Genomic DNA, 21,896 nt, shown 5'->3' on the forward strand with positions numbered 1-21,896 from the left:
GGAGATTGTCTTTCAGACAAGGACCGGTGGTCTTTAACCACTGGCTTCTTATGATCTCAGCATTGATGCATTTGTTTTCTTTTTCCCTCTTGGTACCTGTGTCACATGGTGTGGATCTTCATTATTTCCAGTTATGGCTATTTCTTCTGCAGTGGAGGCAGGGTGGTGTGTTTTTATGAGCAACAAACTCCACCACTTAAAGTCAGAATGACCTTGGCCAATTATTTAAGTCCTGTGTAACTTGACTTCTCCAACTATACGATGAGAATCATGACCATTCTCTCCCATACCGGGGTAAGAATGAGATTATCTATATATAGGGCTTTATACAGTGCCTGGGAGAGGTGAGTGTTCTATAAATACTAGCTGTAGCTATATTGTTATAGCCTACTAGTATAGTAAAGCTGTAAATTAGGTATTCTGTGGTTCCGTGTGTTCTCCATTTAAAAATTCTGGCTCCAATTACAATGTGTGTGTTTTTTCCCCCACATCACCAAGCAATTCTCCAGCACCAGCTGGGTATCCTACAATTCAACTTAATTCTGATACAGTACCTGGAGAGAGCATCAAATCCCACCAGTTAAAGGCTCAGTCTCACCAGACTGCCCCCACTTGAGACAGAGTTGTCTTGTCACCTGTGTTTCTTGGCCAACTGGCTATAAATTAGAGGTTTCCATGACCCCCTCCTTCGGTTCTATGAATTTGCTAGAGCAGCTCACAGAACTCAGGAAACCTGTTTACTCACTAGATTACCAGTGTATTACAAAGGATATCAAAAGATACAAATCAGCAGCCAGATGAAGAGATACATAGGGCAAGGTCCTGCACAAAAGAGCTTCAATCCTTGTGGGTTCCACATGGAGACATGTGGAAGTGTTCTGTTTCACCAACCTGGGAGCTCTCTGAACCCCATCCTTTTGTTTTTTATGGAGGCTTTATTAGGTAGACATTATTGATTAAATCATTGGCCACTGGCGATTGATTCAGCCTCCAGCCTCTTTCCCTCCCAGAGGTCAGGAGGTGGGACTTCAAGATCCAATCCTTTAATCACATGGTTGGTTTTCCTGACAACAGCCCCCATCCTTGGTGAAGCCCCAAATCACCCCATTAGTATAACAAGCACCTTTATTGCTCTCATCACTTAGGAAATTACAAGGGTTTTAGGAACTCTGTGCCAGGAAGAGTGGATGAAGACCAAATATATATATATATGTATTTCTTACTATAAATCACACTGTTGTATCACTATTGTGCTTACTCACCCCACCACTTTTTTTTCCAGTCACACTCTGGAGTTTATTATAAGTTTACTGTAGTATCCTAACTTCACTACCCAATATATATATATATTTTTAAAGATTTTATTTATTTATTTGACAGAGAGAGACACAGCAAGAGAGGGAACACAAGCAGGAGGAGTAGGAGAGGGAGAAGCAGGCTTCCCGCGGAGCAGGAAGCCCGATGCGGGGCTCGATCCCAGGACACTGGGATCATGACCTGAGCCGAAGGCAGCTGCTTAACGACTGAGCCACCCAGGTGCCCCTGCCCAATATTGTTTTGATAATTTATCTCTTCCTACATCTTTAAAATAAGTAGTAGTCATGCACCATGCTCCTTCTGATCTTCAGAAAATCAGGGCCATTGTTTCAGATCAACATCCCCACCTCTACTTAATCCCAGTATGCTCGGGTCCCTTTTTCATCTCCCTGAGTCAAAAGGCTTCCCTTACTCCCCTGACTTTTGACAGCTGCCAGTGGCCCAGCACAGACATGGCTTCTTTCTTTGCCACTCATAGCCAAGCATCTTGAACCTTATGACCCAAGTTAGGGCTTAATTTTTTACTGAAGCCTTGGTGCTTCCCATCCTCAGGTAAGGGTCTCTTGCCCTAATGCAGCCTGTCCATTGGAACTTGGACCAAAAGGGGGAGCATCTGGTCATCTTGCCAATTTGCTCGTTGGAGTTAACAGAGCTTTTGAGGTGCTCACTTCGGCAGCACATATACTAAAATTGGAACGATACAGAGAAGATTATCATGGCCCCTGCGCAAGGATGACACACAAATTCATGAAGCGTTCCATATTTTTTTGCAATGACGTGGTTGGAACTGGAGGGTGTTATGCTGAGTGAAATAAGTCAATCAGAGAAAGACATGTATCATATGACCCCACTGATAGGAGGAATTCTTAATCTCAGGAAACAAACCGAGGGTTGCTGGAGTGGTGGGGGGTGGGAGGGATGGGGTGGCTGGGTGATAGACATTGGGGAGGGTATGTGCTATGGTGAGCACTGTGAATTGTACAAGACTGATGAATCACGGATCTGTACTTCTGAAACAAATAATACAATATATGTTAAGAAAAAAAAAAGATAGCAGGAGGGGAAGAATGAAGGGGGGAGTAAGTCGGAGGGGGAGACGAACCATGAGAGATGATGGACTCTGAGAAACAAACTGAGGGTTCTAGAGGGGAGGGGGGTGGGGGGATGGGTTAACCTGGTGATGGATATTAAAGAGGGCACATTCTGCGTGGAGCACTGGGTGTTATGAACAAACAATGAATCATGGAACACTACATCAAAAACTAATGATGTATGGTGATTAACATAACAATAAAAATTATTTTAAAAAATAAAGGTTAAAAAAACAAAGCTTTTGAGGATCTGTGTCTTTTAAGATTAGTTTTGGATCATACTTTACTTGGTTTTATTATTGTCTCTGTGGTTTAAGACATTTGACATTTTTTTAATTTTGGCAAATTTTGTCCAGAGGGAATCCTCTGGAGATGCTGCTACTCAACTTGTTTAAAAAAAAAAAAAAAAAAACAAACTACTTATACATTTACTTTATTTGTGAAATTATAGTTTGTATAATTAATTTAATTAAGTCTCTGTAATAAGTGATACTGTACTCAGAACAATGTTTTATTAATGGCTAATGATTTTTGATAGGAGAGGCACCATAACAGCTTTCTACTTTTTCATCTCACGAAGGACAAATTATCCTTTGAATCGTTGCCTATGTCTAGAAATTCTTTTAACATCTTTCAAATGTTAAGGTCTTTCCAGATTAAAAAAAAAAAAGAATCTGAATAACTCAACCAAGGAGCTGCCTGTAAAAGTCAATTTCTAATGGTGATTACGTATGTCACAGAAACCTGATTACTGATGATGGAGCAGGTATTTTCAGCCTTGTTCTAGCCAAGACTTACTTTAGCCCATCAATTCCTAACAGTTTCATTTATTGGAACCACTACATTGCCATCAAACACTTTGTGGACCCATGAAATCAAGTGGCTTAAAGCATTTTCAACAGAGCCTGCACACGATGAATATCAAGAAGTATTACATGGATCTCCATAGTAATTGATGATTCACCCAGTCATAAATAAATTGCATTTCTTCACTCTGCCTTGACCTCTAGGAGGCTTACTAATGGGGAAAAGATAACATCTAATAATGAAAAAGCTGGTTGTTTTTCTAGATGTCAAAGTTTTGAGGTCAGCTTCCAGCAAAGACAGAGTCATTTGAGAACGTTATTAACCATGTCTTTTTCTCTGCTGTGGCTGTAGATCATCATTTAGGATTGTGGAGACTAATTTGGAGAGGGCAGGGCTGCCCCTCCAAATGGGAGGTGGAGAGGTGATAAGTACTGAACGAGAGGTCCAGTCCACTTGCTGGAGGCAGTTTGCTAGATGGTGAAACCTAGATACCAGGGACTGTGGTCTATTGCTTTTGTATCCTTAGCAGCAAACACTTCTTGAATGTTTACTGAGTGAATGTCATGGAGTTTTGGGGTGTAGGATGTTCTAGCAAAACCCTAGCATTTCAGTTTTGGAAGATCTTCTCCACCCACACCCCCCCCACCGCCCCCGTCAAAAGTCCTTGAGCTGAAGCATTGGTTCATAAATACAAATGCATTTTCTTATCACTTGGAAACTTCAAAAAAAGTGATACTTGGGCCGCATCCTGAGATTCTGATTTAATTAATATGCAATGGGGCACAGGCATAAGTATTTTTCAAAAGTTTTCTCATGTGACACTAATGTACAGTCAAGGTAGAGAACCTCTGCACTAACAGACTTACGTAGTAGTTTGAAGTTGAAAACCCAAGATTAGGTGTGTTAGAATCCACACTTGATCAGGGCTGGTTGGGAGCTACTGATGAGTAAGAACTCTATTATATCTTACAAGTAGTTGAAATCTGGGAAATTAAATCTAGAATGATCTTTCAGAGCTTTTCCTCCTTTTCATTTCCATTGCTTCTTGTTTTTCTCTTGACTGTCCCTTGGGGAGGGGGATGAGAGTAGTCCAGGAACTGGACATTGAGAAACTTGAATTTTGATCCATCCTTTTATAACTAGCTGTGATCTTGGCCAAAACACCTAACATCTCAGAATCTCAGCTTTCTAATTGGTGAAACAAAGACTTGGGATAATCTTTTCAATCCTAAATATGGTTTGGTAAACGTGCATTTTTGTCCGACCCACACCTGCAGTAGTGAATCTATGATGTTTGTGGTGCTTAAACCCAGAGAGAACCTTAGGAAAATGAGTTACAGTAATGTCACAATTATTTACAGACTGCTGCTCTAGTCTATGGGTAGTTCCAAATGTGAGACAGTCCATCTATAAGTGTATTCCCCTCAGTTTTCTTGAAGAACAAATATTAAAGGGTGGCAAAAGGACTAAGTCTACTTATTTTAGTCGTCAGAAATATTTGCATTTGTCAAATACTGTATATTTTAATAGGAAGGGAAACCAAAATGGGCAAAGCAAGAAATTTTGGGTAATTGATTTAATATGATGTCTTGTTTAATAGTAATGGCCATCAACATTTATTAATTGCTTGCCAGGTACTAGATGCAGTGTTAGGAGCTCTATGCATATCCACTTATTCAGGACTCACAACAACCATATGAGGTAGATTCTATTATTTTCCCAATTTTATGGTTATGGAAATTGAGGCACATAAATGTTAATTAGCTTGCCTAAGGTTACTAACCAGGAAGTAGCAGATCAGAGGTTTGAATTCAGGAAGCCTAGTTCCTAACCAGTAAGTCAAATTGCCTCTAGAAGAACAGCGTTTACTTCTATGATGCATTTGCTTATAAGAACCCATCTTACCTGCCTAAGAGTTTCTGCGACGTATTATTCTTATCTTCATTTTCTAGATTGGCTCAAAGAGTGTAAATAATTTATGCAAGATCATTCAGTCTGTGGGCAGTAGTGTTTGGATTTGAACTCGGTCCAGGTGGCAGTGAAGGTGATGTAGTTTTGCCCCATACAGCCATTCAGGGGCCCAGGCTGATGGAAGTGCTGCTAGTTTCAGCCCATGATTTCCAAAGCCACTCCATCCAGCAGCACATGGGGGAAGGAGAGTGGAGGCTCACACAGGAGGTTTTGATGAGCTGGGCCTGGAAATGGCACGTGTCTCTTCCAACTACAACCCACTGGCCACTCCAGACAGAATGGAGGTCTGGAAATGTAGTCTAGATGTGTACTCAGGAATGATGGAAAGTGGGTTTGGTTGATAGCCGGCCAGATTCTGCTGCAAGAGGTAAAGATAATGAAAATATCAAACATCACTGATTCTTGCTGTATGCCAGGCACTCAGTGATCTAGACAGTTTACAGACATTATCTCAATAAATTCTAACAATCATTGAGATAAGTACTACTTCTTACAAGTGCCAAATTTGAGAGACACCAAGAGAAATCAGGTGACTTTCCCAAGGTCATACAGATAGCTGCTAGGTGGCAAAACTTGAATTCAAACCCAGGTCTGTCTGACTCTGGAGTCAGTATTCAAAACCATTCTGTAGGTTTTACATCTTCTCGGGGCAAGTCAGTCAAGAGAGTGGGGTTCCAGTCCCACTTTTGCCATTAATAGTACAACAAGGGACTTGAGTAATGAGGCACCTGGGAATGTGGGGAGCACTAGATACTGTCCCTCTCTCCTACCCAAGACCCAGGTGTGAAGGGTCTGAGTTTGGTATAAGAGCTGGTAGAACAACCTAATGGACTTTAACTAGCTTTCTCTAAATCCTACATCCACATACATTCAAACAGATGTAAAATGTTTTCCCCTGATTACTCCTGGCACATTGTCCTTGCAGCTGCAGGCAGGTACATTAGCAGGGAACCAGGTGCCTACCTTTTCATTGACATTTAACACAAAGCCTTTCAAACTCTAGCATGCCCATATAAATCACTTGGGGTCTTACTCATATGAGGATTCTGCTTCCATAGGTCTGGAGCAAGGCCTGAGATTCTGCATTTCTAACAAGCCCCCAGGTAATGCCTGCCCTGCTTGCCTATCAGCCAAGCTTTGAATAGCAAGAATCTGGTGCTTGTCGAAATCAGCCTGCCCCCTTCTCAGTTTGTTTTAGGTCTTTGTTTCTATCTGCCGTTTCACTGGGATAGGTGTCTGTCTCCTCAACTAGATTCTGAATTTCTTGAAGCCTGAGCCCACTGATACTTGAAACGATTATGTCTGGCTTAGTGCCTGATTCATAATCGTTGCTAAATCAGGGTGTTCTGAATGGATGACTAGTGACAGCAAGTGTAAGTATAAACAGAGGCTTCAGGAGTCCTGCTCTTGAGGATCTGTCCAGGCCGTTACTTCTCACCCTGTAGGGTGCTACGTGAAAACTGTTAGCTGGCCATCAGCAAGGTCCCATGGGGCTTTTGATTCTTTTGGTTTCTTCACTGTTCACATGGCACTGCAGTGTGATGTGAGACCAAAGAGTCAAGGGATATATAGGAAATTGCCAGGCTAGTGTTAATTTGGGGGGTATAGGAAGAAAGATCTGGAGTACATAATCCATATGGTTCCAACCAGCTAAGATTGAGGAATCGCAGTTCCTCTTTGGCTGTTTTCTTGTATTTTCTAGGTTTTGAAGCTGGGAGTACTTCTGCAGCCCAAACTAATGAAACCAAACCAAAACATAAAATATACATCCTCCCCCCGACAAAACCCTTTCACATTTTGTTTTTATTCTTCTTATTACTATTTTTATTTTCCTTATTGTTGAGGAACTGAAATCTCTGAGGGCCATAGCTGTCTGAAATGGGATGGTGTCATCCCACTTTGTAAAGCCACTTCCCCCAAGTGGTGGGCCCTTGAGGTTCTCTGAGGCTGCAGGTCCTCTGATTCTGACCAGTGACAGACCATTGCCAAGAAAGAGAGGACACAGCCATCAAGTGCTGGAGGAGGGACCTAGTATCTGTCAGAAGTTTTAAATGGCTTTGGAGGTAAGATCTGTTTTGTAGACGGTGACGTCTAGGGAGGGAGTCAGAATAGGCACAGAGAAGGTCAAGTTTCCATAGAGCTGTGGGGCTAAGCCTTTTTGTGGATCACCAAACCTCTCAGAAATCTGATGGGATTTGTGGCGCCTCTGTCCAGGGGGACACATATATGCAAAATTTTGCGTTTGACTTCAGTGAGTTCAGGCTGTCTTTGGACCCCAGATGAAGAAACATGAAGATTAAGGTGTGTGCAAGGTGGGATAGGATTTAAAGAGGTTCTCTCTCTCCCTCTCGTCTGTTCCTAAGTGGAATTTCACACAGATACTAGTCATGGACAGGGCTCTATCTTATGTTATTTCAGCTGCTCCGAGAAAGCTTGACTTCTTTTCAAACACGGAAACAGTCTCAGAGATGACCGGAGATGTCAACAGCCATGATAATTGTGCTGCGTAGGTCACTGTGTTAGTTCTGCTTCTTTAGCAAAATTAGATTTTATTGTCCCAGGCACGGGTACAATGTTTCCTATCAAAAGCAGTCCCACATACTCTATTCATTATTCTGTCTGCCTGCAGTACTGTCATCAGATGAATACCAATCATTCTTGTGAATAGTTCTCAGTGCTGTTTGGAGTCACAGTTTTTCAGCTTGGTTAACATTAGTATTTGCAGTAATAATGCAGAAGTGGGGGGAGGGTGTTGCAGCTTATGTTCATCATCAGGAGAACACAGTGTTTTCTTTTAATGGGAGTCCATGTAGTTGTCATGATTTCTAATGGAAAGAGAAAGAACAGGATTCCTCATTGTCTAACCGGCACCTCCAGTTCATGAAAGTGGTGACAGAGGGTCTTGGTCCCTCCCTTGGGGCTTGGCTCATTGCAGCAATGGTGAGTTTTTCATTTGAGCTGCATCTGGGATGGTGAACTTGACTATGCATATTAATGTGATGCTAGGGGGCATCTTACCTCTGAGTTCCTGCTCTGTTGGAAAGGATGGTACTAGTAAAACACAAAATTCCAGAATCATGGGGACTATGTCCCATGCATTTGTATATCAATTAAATTGTGCCTTCATATCTGGGGAAGAGGATGGAGAATTGTCATTTTAACATTTTGGCTGCCTAACCTCCATTTGCTCTCCAAGTAACACCACAGTCTCTTTTTGGGGAACTGCTCTTCTCCAGTGTTACAGTCTGGCAGGGCTGGTAACCAGGTGCCCTGTCCCTGGCCAAGGGGCAGGCTTATGAATCAAACTGAGCCAATAGTATACCCTCCCTGCCCTGAGACTGCAGTCTCAAACAGCGTGATTAGGGGACTGAAGATGGTTGGAGAGCAGTCATTTCTAACAGCAGGTCTTCAACAAGATGAGTCCCAACCCAGGCCAATTAAATCAGAATCTCAGAGGATGGGGTCAAGACATCAGTATTCTTTAAAAGCTTTAAAATCTCCCCCGATGATTCCAGCATGCAGCCAGGATGAGAGCCACTGCCAAAGAGGCTACTTCTGGAGCCTCCAGACCTACCTGCTTCCTTGCTACCCTTCTTGTTCAGTCTGTGAGTTCCTAAAAGCCTTCCTTTAAATCCTCAGAATATTTACATTAATCGGAGTTGGTTTTGTTTCTAGCAGCAGATGAGCCCTGATATTAAGATAAAAAATAATGGTATGGACCCAATGCAAGTAAACCACCTTGCCACAAAACCCAAAACTATGGATCCAACAGCTTAAAGCCAACAAATATTCTTCCTTTCCTAACGGAAAAGTGATATCGGCTCATGGAAGATAAGCCCATTATTCCACCAACATAAAGACTGGGGATTTGCATGGTATTAGGAAAAAAATTTTAAGAATCCCTGGAAGGCTTAAGTAAAAGAACACTCTAAGTACCAACATGCTCTCTTTTCCTTCTCAAGGCCCACTAGAGGTAAATTAACAGGTAGCCAAATAGCTACTTACTGGCAGCAAATATGTGTAAATCAGGGACTTTGCAGACACTCTTCAAAGGTAGTTGGCAACAGGAGGGCTTTCTAGACCTTCAAAGAGTTTCTAAGTGCCTTAGATTTTCCAGTTGGCATCACAGAAGAGGAAATTGTATTTTAGTGAATGAGGGTGATAAGTGGCCAGTGAAAATGGAAATTTTTCCAAAAGCCAGATTTCATTTTGATTGTGTTGCAAATCCAGACAGGAGCCACTCTGGCCTGATGCTTCTCCCCAGGTGCACAATTGAATTTCAGGCTTCTGAACGAAGGTGCAGAGGCATCTTATGCAGCTTTCCTGCGAGAAGTGAGAAGAAAGAATTTGTAATTTGGTGGGCCATGCTGTGAATCATCTGTCTGCATTTATAGTCACATCGCTTTTAATCATAACCAAATATCGAAGCAGAGTGATCTTGATAGGAAATAAATGCATTCTTTATTAAGTGCAAAGAAAGGAGAACTCTACGTTGTTGTAAAGAGATTCACACATGGCTAGTCCTCAGGGATTATTGTCAAGCGTATTAATGGCCGCCTTAGGCCACTTTCAGAGATCAGAAGTTAGAATGCAGTTGTCACTTTAAAACTCTCAGGATTTCTTTGGCCCACAAAGGACCTCTGAAGTCACTGGACTTCCTTATAACATCTGTGGAGGAAGGGCTTAGGATCCTGGGATCTCTGGGTTGGATGGTACCAGAGGGGGCATTGGCATCAGCCTTTAGCGTACGCGGCATCCCTTGGGCAGTGTAGCTTTCCAGGCTAATACATATTTTGGCTGAACATGCCTAAGGCACAGTTTTTGAATTCTACTCCCAGACATGTTCTTCACATCTCAGTATGGATGGCTTGCATCTCCTTTTCTCAGCATCTCCACTGCCTCTCCTTGTGTTCAATTACCATAAACTTTGTGGACCGTTATAATAATTTCCTGACAAGTTGTCTTGCTTCCACTCTTGACTTTGTCCCCCCAACACTGCAATTACATTCTTCACAATACGGCCAAAGTGATCTTTTAAATACACAGCTCAGATTTTATCACTCCCTCATTTAAAAGCCTCTGATAACATCCCATCTCAATAAAATAAAACCCAAACTCCTTGTGGTAACCATAAAGGCCTATGATATATTTTTTTAAAGATTTATTTACTTATTTTAGACAACAGTGGGGGAGGGGGAGAGGGAGAGAGACTCCTCAAGCAGACTCCCTGCTGAGCATGGAGCCTGACGTGGGGCTCAGTCTCTTGAACCTGAGATCATGACCTGAGCCAAAATCAAGAGTCAGATGCTTAACAAACTGAGCCACCTAGGCGCCCCCATAAGGGCATATGATTTAACACCTGCCTCCTTTTAAATCCTACCGTGTATATTCCTTGCCTTTGCACATCATATTCCAGACACAGTTGCTTCCCTCCCCCCACCCTCCCTGGTCCTTCAAGGACCTCTGGTGCTTTAAACATACTGACCTTATTCCTACCCCAGAACCCTTGTAATTATTGTTTTCTTTGCCTACAATCTCTTCCCCAAATCTTTCCATGGCTACTCCTTCTTATAACTCAGATCTCAGTGTTCCTCTTTTGAGAAACTTTCCCTGACTACAAAATCTAAGGTAGCCTGGTGCTCTTTAGCACATCACGCTACTTTCTCTTCTTCATAGAACTTTACCGCTTTTGTATCCTAATCAACTTCTTTTTTCCCACTAAAGCCACAAGAGCAGGGATTTTTGAAAAAATTCATTGTTGTATCTTCAGTACTTGGAATGCTGCCCAGCAAAAAGTGGGTAACAGTAAACCCCAAAGTAAAGCCTAATTTGCAGACCCAGCATTCACCAAGTAACTTAAATTGCCACACCTAAATACATATCTTTATTAATAAGCAAGTGACATTCTTTCTGAGAAAACTAAAAAGTCACTATTGCAGCCCATCTAAAAGCCCAGTTGTTGTGGCCATATTTAGGTATGATGTCACTTTCAAAGACCCATCACTTGATCCTCCAAAGTCATCAAAAGGAATTAGAATCTTTGAAGTCAAAACTGCAAAGCATTCTCCAATTTTGTAGACATCCTCTTTTTTCATTTTGTTCTTTCTTAGTGCCTCTAAGGGTGGAGGATTGCAACCTATTTGTTAATACTTTCATTTCTTTCCATTTACATTATGAAAATAAATTTTAAAAATTAAAATATAAAAAAGAACATAACCTAATAAGACCAGTATTCTTTCTGTACAGACACATTTTATATTTACTTAACCTTTCTTCAGAATTACAGTGATTGTGTTGAATAAATATGTCCACACAAAATAACAGTCCATTAGAACTTAAATATGCAATTAAAGTAACAGCTGTTACACTCTAGTTGCCAGATCTTGAGGTTTTTTTTGAGCTGTGGTGCCAGATTGACCTGGATTCGAGTCCCAGTTCTGCCATTTGCTGTGATCTTGGACAAGTCATGTAAGCTCTCTGAGCCTTGGTCTTCTCAGCTATAAAACAGGGATACTAATAGTGGTGACCTTATGGTATCCTTTGTGAGAATTAAATGATATCATTTGAAAAACATGGAAAGAAAGCATTTAGCACAGTTCTGGACTTTTGGTAAATTCTCAGTAAGGATTAATTTCAACACCATAAGTTACTCTTGTTAATGGGACTGGGTATGATATTAGAGAATGTTAGTATTATCTAGGAACTCCCCCGGAAGCTTCCTCACACCCTCTGTCTCTACCACCATCCTACAGGGCCTGCCCAGGACTCACTCTGCCCTTCTTCCCCTTTATAATCTTTTCTGTCAGTCTGAACTTGATGGCTACATTGAGAAGAGAATTTTCAGCAGTGCCTTGTGCCCTAAATGAAACATGATGTGTAATTTGCCTTACTCAGGATCCAGCTGGCTGGGTCTTTTATACCCTTCTGAAGTATCCTATTCCCTGGGGCATAGTGGAGATGGCTAGTATATGCTTCATCATGTCTAGGATGTCTTAAACAGCTGAGGGAAAGCTTGACTAGTTCAACTGGGGCAATATATATGGGTTTGTCTTCTACATAGTCTTTCCACATTGCTAGCTTAGGCTTCCTCATAGCATGGAGGTCTCAGGGTAGCTGGACTTCTTATATGGCAACTGGTTTCCTCCCAGAGAGAAAGAAGAAGCTGCCAGGACTTTAAAGCCTAGGCTCAGAAGTCCTGGAACATTTCTTCCATCACATTCTATTAGTCAAAGTGATTATAAGTCCAGCCCCGATTCCACAGGAGGGGAAAAAGACTCCACCTCTTGATGGAGAATGTGCATATGGAGAGGGAAGGAATTGTTGGCAGCATCTTTGGAGGTGATCTGCCAAAGTGAGAAAGTGCCCATTTCTTTCCTTCAAAAGGATGATGGGAGGGAATTGACTCTTCATGCACAGTGCACTCCCAATAAGACCTCCACTCAGAGATCCTAATCCTTTTCTTACATTAAGCTGTGAGAATAGGGAGGTAGGAGAGCTGATTCTACACCCTGATGACTCTCAAAAAACACTGTGAAGAAATGTAGATGGTTGACCCTAAAGCTAGTAGCTCTTTAAACTTAAATATGAACACTTACAGCCTTTTTTTTAAAAGATTTTTTTAATTTATTTATTCATGAGAGACAGAGACAGAGACAGAGAGAGAGAGAGAAGCAGAGGGAGAAGCAGGCTCCCAAGGAGCAGGGAGCCCAGTGCGGGACTCGATCCCAGGACCCCGGGATCATGACCTGAGCCGAAGGCAGACGCTTAACCATCTGAACCACCCAGGCGCCCCACTTACAGCCTTTTTTGCTTGTTTTTTTTCCCCTCTGAACTGCTGCATTGAGCAATTAAAAGACAAACTCCCATTTCACATTCTGCTGCATAGAAAAGATCCTGCTCTTTTCCCCCATGTTAGCCTCTTGATTGTCTTCTCTATCCAGCTTACTTCAGTAAATAGATTTCTCTACCCAAACTCAAAAACTGAGTAGATACATTTACTTATTAGATAAATCCATACCATCTGAACTTTGATTACTCAAGAGAACTTTGGTTACTTTTTTGTTGAAGCTCAGAAAGCAGCTAATGTACTGGGTGGCATCCCTTATTATCCAGACTTGTATCCAAACTCTCATAGGTTTAACTAATGAGGGATCCTTATGGTTTATTTATTTGGGTGTTTTTGGGGTGTGTGTGGGGTCTGTATTACCACTCTAGAATGTGAACTTTATTGAAGACAGCCCTAAGGTTTATTTGGCATAGTGCCTGGCACATAATAGAGGCTCAGTGAATAGTTGTTGATTGAATTGAGTGAAGAGAATGTTATGTGCAGAGTCTTACTGTTCCCTGAAGCCAGAGTGAAGATCCCCATCTTTCTTCCACTTTGGTTTTGTGCAGTTCATTTGTGGACAAACTTCTAGGCCCTCAGAGTTATCTCACTTCCTCTTCTTGTTAGATCTCGCCCATAATGACAGTCCATTGTAATCTTTTTGGATGCCACTTAGGCCATTAGCTACTTTTAAGCTTCTTCAAAACTATTCATTTGATAAGTGTGCGTTTATTAAGCTCTTACTATGTACCAGCCTAATAGTAGCAAGTGTGTGTGTGTGTGTGTGTGTGTGTGTGTGTGTGTGTGTGTGTGTGTGTGTGTGTTGCAGGGGGTGGGTGGCAAGAAAGAAATGGAAAACATAGGCCTGGTCATTAGAGAAGTTCTTCAGGGCTATTGATATTTTTTTGGTTTGGCTTTCAAACCCTCTGAAATTTGGTTCTTATCTTTCCCCACCCACATTTTCAGCCACCTGTGTCCTGTCTCTCTCCCTTCACCGGTTATCAGGCTCATCTTCTCACGATCTCAAATTTGGCCGTTCATTTTTACCTTTGTTTGTTACCTCCTTTCTCCCACTCAACCTACAGTATGCAGTTGTTGTCCTAATTTTACAGATAGGATTACTGAGATTTATTATAAAGAGGAGTTTTAGACTGGATTTTCCAGGCTGATAGGAAATACTGTCTTTATTTTTTGAGCACGAAAGAGAGAGAGTGAGTGGGCGAGGGGCAGAGGGAGGAGAGAGAGAGAGCCTCAAACAGATCCACACTGAGCACGGAGCCTGACACCAGGCTGGACCTCACAACCCTGAGATCATTACCTAAGCTAAAATCAAGAGTTGGACGCTTAACCAACTGAGCCACCCAGGCGCCCCTCTCTCCATTTTATAGATTAGAAAAGAAGCTTGGAGGGGTTAAATAACTTTCCAAGGTGGAGTCAGGATTTAAATCTAGAGTTTTATGGCTCTATGTCCAGTGCTGTCATAGTGTTGACATGAGAATTAAATGAGATAAAGTATATATAAAGCCCCCTACACAGTGACTGGCTCATAAAGACACTTAAAACTTAGTTTCTTTATAGAGAAGTCAAATTCATTCCCATTAATAAAGCAAACAAAAAACACACATGGATTATTCTCCTTTAAAACCCAGTGCAGCTCATAGCAAAATAAAGGAATTTATATGGAGTCCTTCTTAACTTCGAACATCTGCAATATTTATATTCTGAACCATATAATGGGGTGTTCAAAATGTCTCCTCCCCACATGTTGCTGTCCCTGGTGCTTACACATTGCTGTCCCATCTCTGCCAGGAATTTTGCTCTACATGTCATGATCAGGAATGGTAACAGAGGGAGAAGAAACACGGAGACAAAATGGACAGAGCTGTTGGAAGGACCTATTTGCCTACAGAAATTTCCAGGGAGAAAAAAGAGAGGGCTTTGTTTGCTTTTCTTTTCAAATACAAAGGAATGACATCCTTTGTCATTCAAACTCAGGAAATCAAATAGCTGCAAATATATTTTCAGATAATTCCCCTGATCTCCAAACTCTTGCTACCCATGTTATCAGAAAATCAGGAAGCAAACAAATTTGTATAACACAGTATCTCTCACTGTACAAACTTTTCTATTCAATCTCAGAAATTGAAATAATTTAGATAATCTAGGACATTTGTAATTGCAGTTCATTTATTTTAGTAATGTTTATTGAGCCTTCTATGTTCTAGGGACTGTACTTGGCAACCAGACATACAGTAGTGACCAAGAAGGATAGGGTCACTGTTGTCACGGAAATAACATTTATGTGGGAGACTCAAGATAAATAAATACAACTAATTTGAGATACTAATAAATACTATGAAAAAAATAGTAAGTTATCAAGAAAGAAAATTTTCTTGGGGCGCCTGGGTGGCTCAGTTGGTTAAGCGACTGCCTTCGGCTCAGGTCATGATCCTGGAGTCCTGGGATCGAGTCCCACATCGGGCTCCCTGCTCAGCGGGGAATCTGCTTCTCCTTCTCACCCTCCTCCCTCTCATGCTCTCTGTCTCTCATTCTCTCTCTCAAATAAATAAATAAAAATCTTTAAAAAAAAAAAAAAAAGAAAGAAAATTTTCTTTCTTGGGAATTATTCATGTGGGGAATATTGTATATAAGTGATACTACTAACAGCTACTAAGATCTACTTAGTGCTATATGCCAGGCATTCTGAATATCTTACCTGTATTAACTCATTAAATAATTCCAACAATTCTCTGAGGTGGCAACTATTATTATCCCCATTTTGTAGATGAGGTGGCCAAGGCACAGGGAAGTTAAGTACTTGCCCATGGTCACTTGGTTAAGTCTGTGGTTGAGCTGAGATTTGAGTCCAGATAGTCTGGTTTCAGAGCCCACCACAGAGTCTGAGATATCCAGAGGCTAGTGGAGGGAGAGAGGAAGACTATATGGGAAGAACGGGCTAAGAGAAGCAACCTCCTCCAGCACACAGGCAGACAAGGAGTTCAGAATCTCAGGAGAAGTTCATGCAAAACTTTGCAGCTTGCTCTTGCAGAGCTTAACTTTCTGGTTCTCATGAATCAATCTTCATTTTTCCCTCTTCTGACACCAGTGATTCTGTTGCTGAGACCTGATTCCTAATGAGATTCTGCTCCACTAGCTTCTGGATAGGGCTACATCCCATCACTCACGAGAAGTCAGTTTTAATCGGGGATTTTATGTGACTACCTTCTATCTCTGAGAGGAACGTCAGAGACAGGGGAAGAGGCTGACTGTCAGTTTGCTTTATGGAAAGTTTTGCACTGAATGCTTTGAACACTGCTCTAGATCATCCATTTTTCCTTTATTTGAAGGAAACTTGGTGATACATGGACCTGATTCTCCCTAATCTGTCCTTAGGCACACTTGCTTTGTAGGTTTCAGTTTCTCAAGCTGACCATGGAGCTTATTTCATTGGGTGCCATTTGTCATGGAGTTTTAGTATTTTATTTACAATTCCAAACAAAAATGACATCTAATGGGAAAATTGGTATCTCCCACTTTAAATGTTGAAGAAACCTAACAAACAAATGCCAGATACAGGTATATCCAAGAAATAATTATCTTTATTACCAAAATGCTTCATGGAGTATAACGTGGTCTCACTGAAAGAACATAAACTTGTAAGTCAGTGAGACTTGGGTCCAAGCCTCAGATCTACCACTTGTGAGCTTTGTGACCTTGAGAAAATAATAATTTTAGAAACTTAGTCATCTTGTGTCTTAAAATGGGGATAACACTGAACCTCATACAGTTGTCTGTCAAGGTCAAATGAGATTATGCAGATGAAGTTCCTAGCACAGTGCCCAGCAACAGTAAATGCTAGTTGATTTCTCCTTTTTCAATGCAAACTTTGTATGAAGTATAACATACATAATAGGAAAATGCACAAACCATAGGTATATAGCTTCATTTTTGCAAATGAACACAACTATGTAGCCAGCACCTAGATCAAGAAACCAGCCCACCTGAATAAACCCCTATGTCTCCTTCCAATCACTCTCACCTTATCATAGGTAAGTTTTAAATGTTTTTTGAAATTCATATAAATGGAATTATAGGGGTGCCTGGGTGGCTCAGTCATTAAGCGTTTGCCTTCAGCTCAGGTCATGGTCCCAGGGTCCTGGGATCGAGCCCCCCATCGGGCTCCCTGCTCCACGGGGAGCCTGCTTCTCCCTCTCCCATTCCCCCTGCTTGTGTTCCCTCTCTCACTGTGTCTGTCTCTGTCGAATAAATAAATAAAATATTAAAAAAAATGGAATTATAGAGTACATCTTTGGTGTCTGGCTTCTTTTGCTGAAGATTATGTTTATGAGATTCGTCATGTTGGTATGTGTAATTGTGATTTGTTCATCCTCATTCTATAGAATATTCTACTATATGAACTGATCACAGTTATTAATCCATCCTGCTGTTAGTGGCCATTTGGGTGGTTTCCTTTTTATCTATTATGAGTTTTCCTGTGTATTATCATTCTAGTACGTGTCTGTTTGTAAACATTGGTGGGCATTTCTATTGTATATATACAGGCGTATCTCAGAGATACCATGGGATCACTTCCAGACCACCACAGTAAAGTGAGTATCACAAAGTGAGTCAAGTGACTTTTTTGGTTTCCCGGGGCATGTAAAGGTTATGTTTATACTATACTGTAGTCTTTTAAGTGTACAGTAGCATTATGTCTAAAAAAATAATGTGCATACCTTAGTTAAGAAATATTCTATTGCTAAAAATTGCTAATCATCACCTGAGTTTTCAGTGAGTTGTCATCTTTTTGCTGGTGGAGGGTCTTGTGTCAGTGTTATGGCTGCTGACTGATCAGGGTGGTGGTTGCTGAAGGTTGGAATGGCTGTGGACATTTCTTAAAATAAGACAATAATGAAGTTGGCCGCATCAACTGACTCTTCCTTTTACGAATGGTTTCTCTGTAGCATGCGGTGGTGTTTGATAGCATTTTACCCACAGTAAAACTTCTTTTGAAATTGGGGCCAATCCTTTCAAGCTCTGCCACTGCTTTATCAACTAAGCTTATGTAATATCCTAAATCCTCTGTTGTCATTTCAACAGGCTTCACAGCATCTTCCCCAGGAGTAGATTCCATCTCAAGAAACCGCTTTCTTTGCTCATCCATTAAAGTTTTATCATGAGATTGCAGCAATTCAAATATAACAATAATGAAAAAATTTGAAATATTGTGAAAGTTACCAAAATGTGACACAGACATGAAGTGAGCAAATGTTGTCAGAAAAACGGCACCAATAGATTTGTTCAACATGAGGCTGCCACAAACCTTCAGTTTGGAAAAAAAATACAGTATCTTTGGGGGTGTCTGGGTGGCTCAGTCGGTTAAGCGTCTGACTCTTGATTTCGGCTCGGGTCATGATCTCGGGGTCCTGAGATTGAGCCCCACGTCGGGCTCCTAGCTCAGCACGGAGTTTCTTATCCATCTCCCTCTGCTCCTCCTCCCACTCTGTCTCTCTCTCAAATAAATAAAGTCTTTTAAAAATGCAATATCTTCTATAAGGAATTCTTAATCTCAGGAAACAAACTGAGGGTTGCTGGAGTGGTGGGGGGTGGGAGGGATGGGGTGGCTGGGTGATGGACATTGGGGAGGGTATGTGCTATGGTGAGCGCTGTGAATTGTGCAAGACTGTTGAATCATAGACCTGTACCTCTGAAACAAATAATACATTATATGTTAAAAAAAAAAAAAAAGAAGATAACAGGAAGGGAAGAATGAGGGGGGGAAATCGGAGGGGGAGACGAACCATGAGAGATTATGGACTCAAACTGAGGGTTCTAGAGGGGAGGGTGGTGGGGAGATGGGTTAGCCTGGTGATGGGTATTAAAGAGGGCATGTACTGCATGGAGCACTGTGTGTTATACGCAAACAATGAATCATGGAACACTACATCAAAAACTAATGATGTAATGTATGGTGATTAACATAACATAAAAAAATAAATGCAATATCTTTGAAGTGCAATAAAATGAGGTATGCCTGTTTGCATTTTGGGGGGCATATTTCTAAGAGTGGAATTTCTGGGTCATAGGATGTGTATATATATGCTCAGCTTTGGTAGACACTGACAAATAGTTTTCCACAGTGGTTCTACTTCTTTCCTTTTTTTCCTGATTCTTTTTTTTTTTTTACAAAGGAATATAGAATATACCTTAAAGTTCTTTTAAATCAGTGGGTTAGTACATCTTTTACATGAATCTATTTGTCAAAATTATATTGGTGACCTATACCTCCAGTAAGATCCCCATATATAAAATGAAGTATGTCTGGACATGTTTATAACTTTATTCCCAAGAGCTTCTTTTCCTGAGATTTCTTCTCTCCGTCATGGAAAAGTCGTTTGACAGTTTCAAATAAGCAGGGCTTAAATTGTCAATTTTCAATAGTGGTTTCAGGGCTTATTCCAAGCTCTTCTCACCTCTCAATTATATGAATATAACCATCCAATTGTTCACTTGTTCTCACCGAGTCTTGGCTTGCTGTTCTAATAAGCAGCAGGGACGGTAAAAAGTAGAGAGTGAGTACTTTCATTATGCAGCTCAAACAACATTCACAAAAGTTCTGCCTTCAGCATTGCCTCAAGAACTGTATTTGAAATCTCCTTAACCGTGGAGGTTTTTCCGTTCTGATTTAAGGAGTTCTGTGCCATCTTCCACCGTTTCATCATTTTTTTTGCCTGCCTGCTGTGGACAGAGCACAGAGTGAATCACTTTACATGTGTTATTTCATTTAATTTTCATTGCAAGCCCACTGAATAGGAATCCTGACAGATTATCAAGCCAAGGCACAGAGAGGTTAAGTAAGTTGCTCCAAAACAGCTCCTGACTGGTGGAGTCAAGGTTCTAATCCCAGAGCACAGGACTCTGAAATTAGAGCTCCTTTTGTCACATCTCCTCACAGGTCCCTGGCTTTTCCTCACAAGTATTTGAATACAAGACACCCCGTGCACAAAACTCTCTGAAGTGAATCTTCACATGTGAATGTTCTCTTCACTCAGGCTCATTAGGTGGTTGCCAGGAGCATCTCCCGCAAACGCCTGTTATCTGTGCTTTTAGTCAGTGAAGGTTGAAACTGCAACCGTGAATTCTGTCTCTTGTCTCTCCTTGCCAACCAGCTCGATATTCTGCCGCCAACACAACCTTTCTCTCCTATCCCTGCTACACGATACTCCCACACTTGATGTACATTGGATTCAAAATCAATCGTAAACTTCTAGAAAACTGTAAATCCAGGCTCCTTCCCACCCCAGCTGAACCCCCTTCCCATTTCCCTCTGATGATCCCTCTGTAGTCCCCACTGTCATCAAATTGAACCTTCACCTATAATGTCTGCTGGTCCTCCTGTTATTTCAGGTCTGAGCAGAACAATGGGGACAGTTCCTTTCTTTCACCATCTGTGCTGTCTAGGAGGTTAATGTAGCAATATTTGTAACAATTAGTGAAAAGAAGTCTTCTCTTGGATCCTTCCCACCAATAGCTAAGTCCTGGGTTTATTTTTTATGGACAGAATTTTGGCTTCTGAGAGTATGATTCCAAGACTACCAAATATTTCAGAGGCAGAGTGAAAGATTCTAATTTTCGACCTTCATAATAATAATAGCTTATATTTATTGAGCACCTACTGTGTGCTAGGCATTATTCAGGGTAAATTATGTATGGCATATGACATTTTAATTTGTCAACACAACAACCCTGAGAGGTTGGTTATTGTCTGCATTTTATAGGTGAGGAAATTGAGGCAGAGAGAGTTAAGAAATTTACCCATGGCTGTCAGCTTAAAAGTGGCTGCACCAGAATTTGAACCCAGGCAGTCTGACTCTAATAATGTTTACATATTCTGCTCCGCTGTCCAATGGTGGATGTATTCTGGAAAGACCTCTATATCTGAGGTTAGGAAACTGGGATGGGTCCTGGCTCTGCCATTTATTAGTTGGCCATTTAAAGTGTAGGGGACACTGAGTTTCCCTTTTTGTAAAATGAGGAACAGCTGGTACGATGTGCTGTCCAATGAGAGTGCCCCATGCATACGTGCTTGTGAGCTAGAAAGTAAGGGCCAGATGTGGCATTATGAGTATTATCTCCTCGTATCACTCCCCTGGAGATGCAGCCTCGGTTCGTTGAGATTGGATGCAAAACACATGATGGGGTGACAAGGCGCTGGTGTTAGAAAACCATCTGATACTTTGTTGAGCAGATGCGTTGCTTCATCACCATTTTTGCTGTAGTCAAACTAAGAAAACACCCTGATTTGGGCCCACTGGAAGAACATAAAAATATTTGAAGGGTTTCTGAAATGAGACTTCACTTGATATTGGATTTCTGCCTTCTTAGATCTACTGCCAAGGTCCAGTATGTTGCAGGAGCTCACCTCCCCCTCAACCAAGGCCTGGAGGTGGGGCAGATGGAGCACAGAGAGCATGATGCTGGGGAAGAGCCTCCCAAAGGTTGGGGGCCCTTGGAAGGAATGAGGTCTGGCCCTGCTCAGTTTTCTGTGCCAAACTCCTGAGCAGCTTGATTTCCAGGGAAAACTCCTAATTGCTGGTGTGGCAGTACCTTAAGTGGGAAACAGCAAGGCATAGTGGAAAGAACACAAGGAGATTTGGGTGTTGTTGAATACTGGCTTCCCAAAATCCCATCAAATTACCTGCAGCTAAGACAAGGTTGAATTTATTGCTTGCTTCAGTCAGGCAAAGCATCTCAGAGTGAGGAAAGTACGGTTGGGGTATTTACGAGGTTTTGAGGTTCTGGATTAGGATTGGATGAGGATTAAGGTATAATAGTTTCAGATTAGTGGACACAGCAGGGCAAGAGTTTCAGAGGGTCTTGGGGTA

The 21,896-nt window shown here is 41.5% G+C and overlaps 1 protein-coding gene and 1 non-coding gene across 7 annotated transcripts in view; both read left to right on the forward strand.

Annotated features, from left to right (window-relative positions):
- KIAA1549L (KIAA1549 like) overlaps positions 1–21,896 on the forward strand; it is a 262,959-nt gene that overhangs the window by 97,458 nt on the left and 143,605 nt on the right. The gene's annotated exons all lie outside the window — the stretch shown is intronic.
- LOC113915670 lies at positions 1,978–2,084 on the forward strand. Its single transcript, XR_003517793.1, has one exon. It is a non-coding gene; the product is annotated as a U6 spliceosomal RNA (small nuclear RNA).

Source organism: Zalophus californianus, chromosome 11 (assembly GCF_009762305.2).
Source record: "Zalophus californianus isolate mZalCal1 chromosome 11, mZalCal1.pri.v2, whole genome shotgun sequence".
NCBI classification, from domain to species: Eukaryota; Metazoa; Chordata; class Mammalia; order Carnivora; family Otariidae; genus Zalophus; species Zalophus californianus.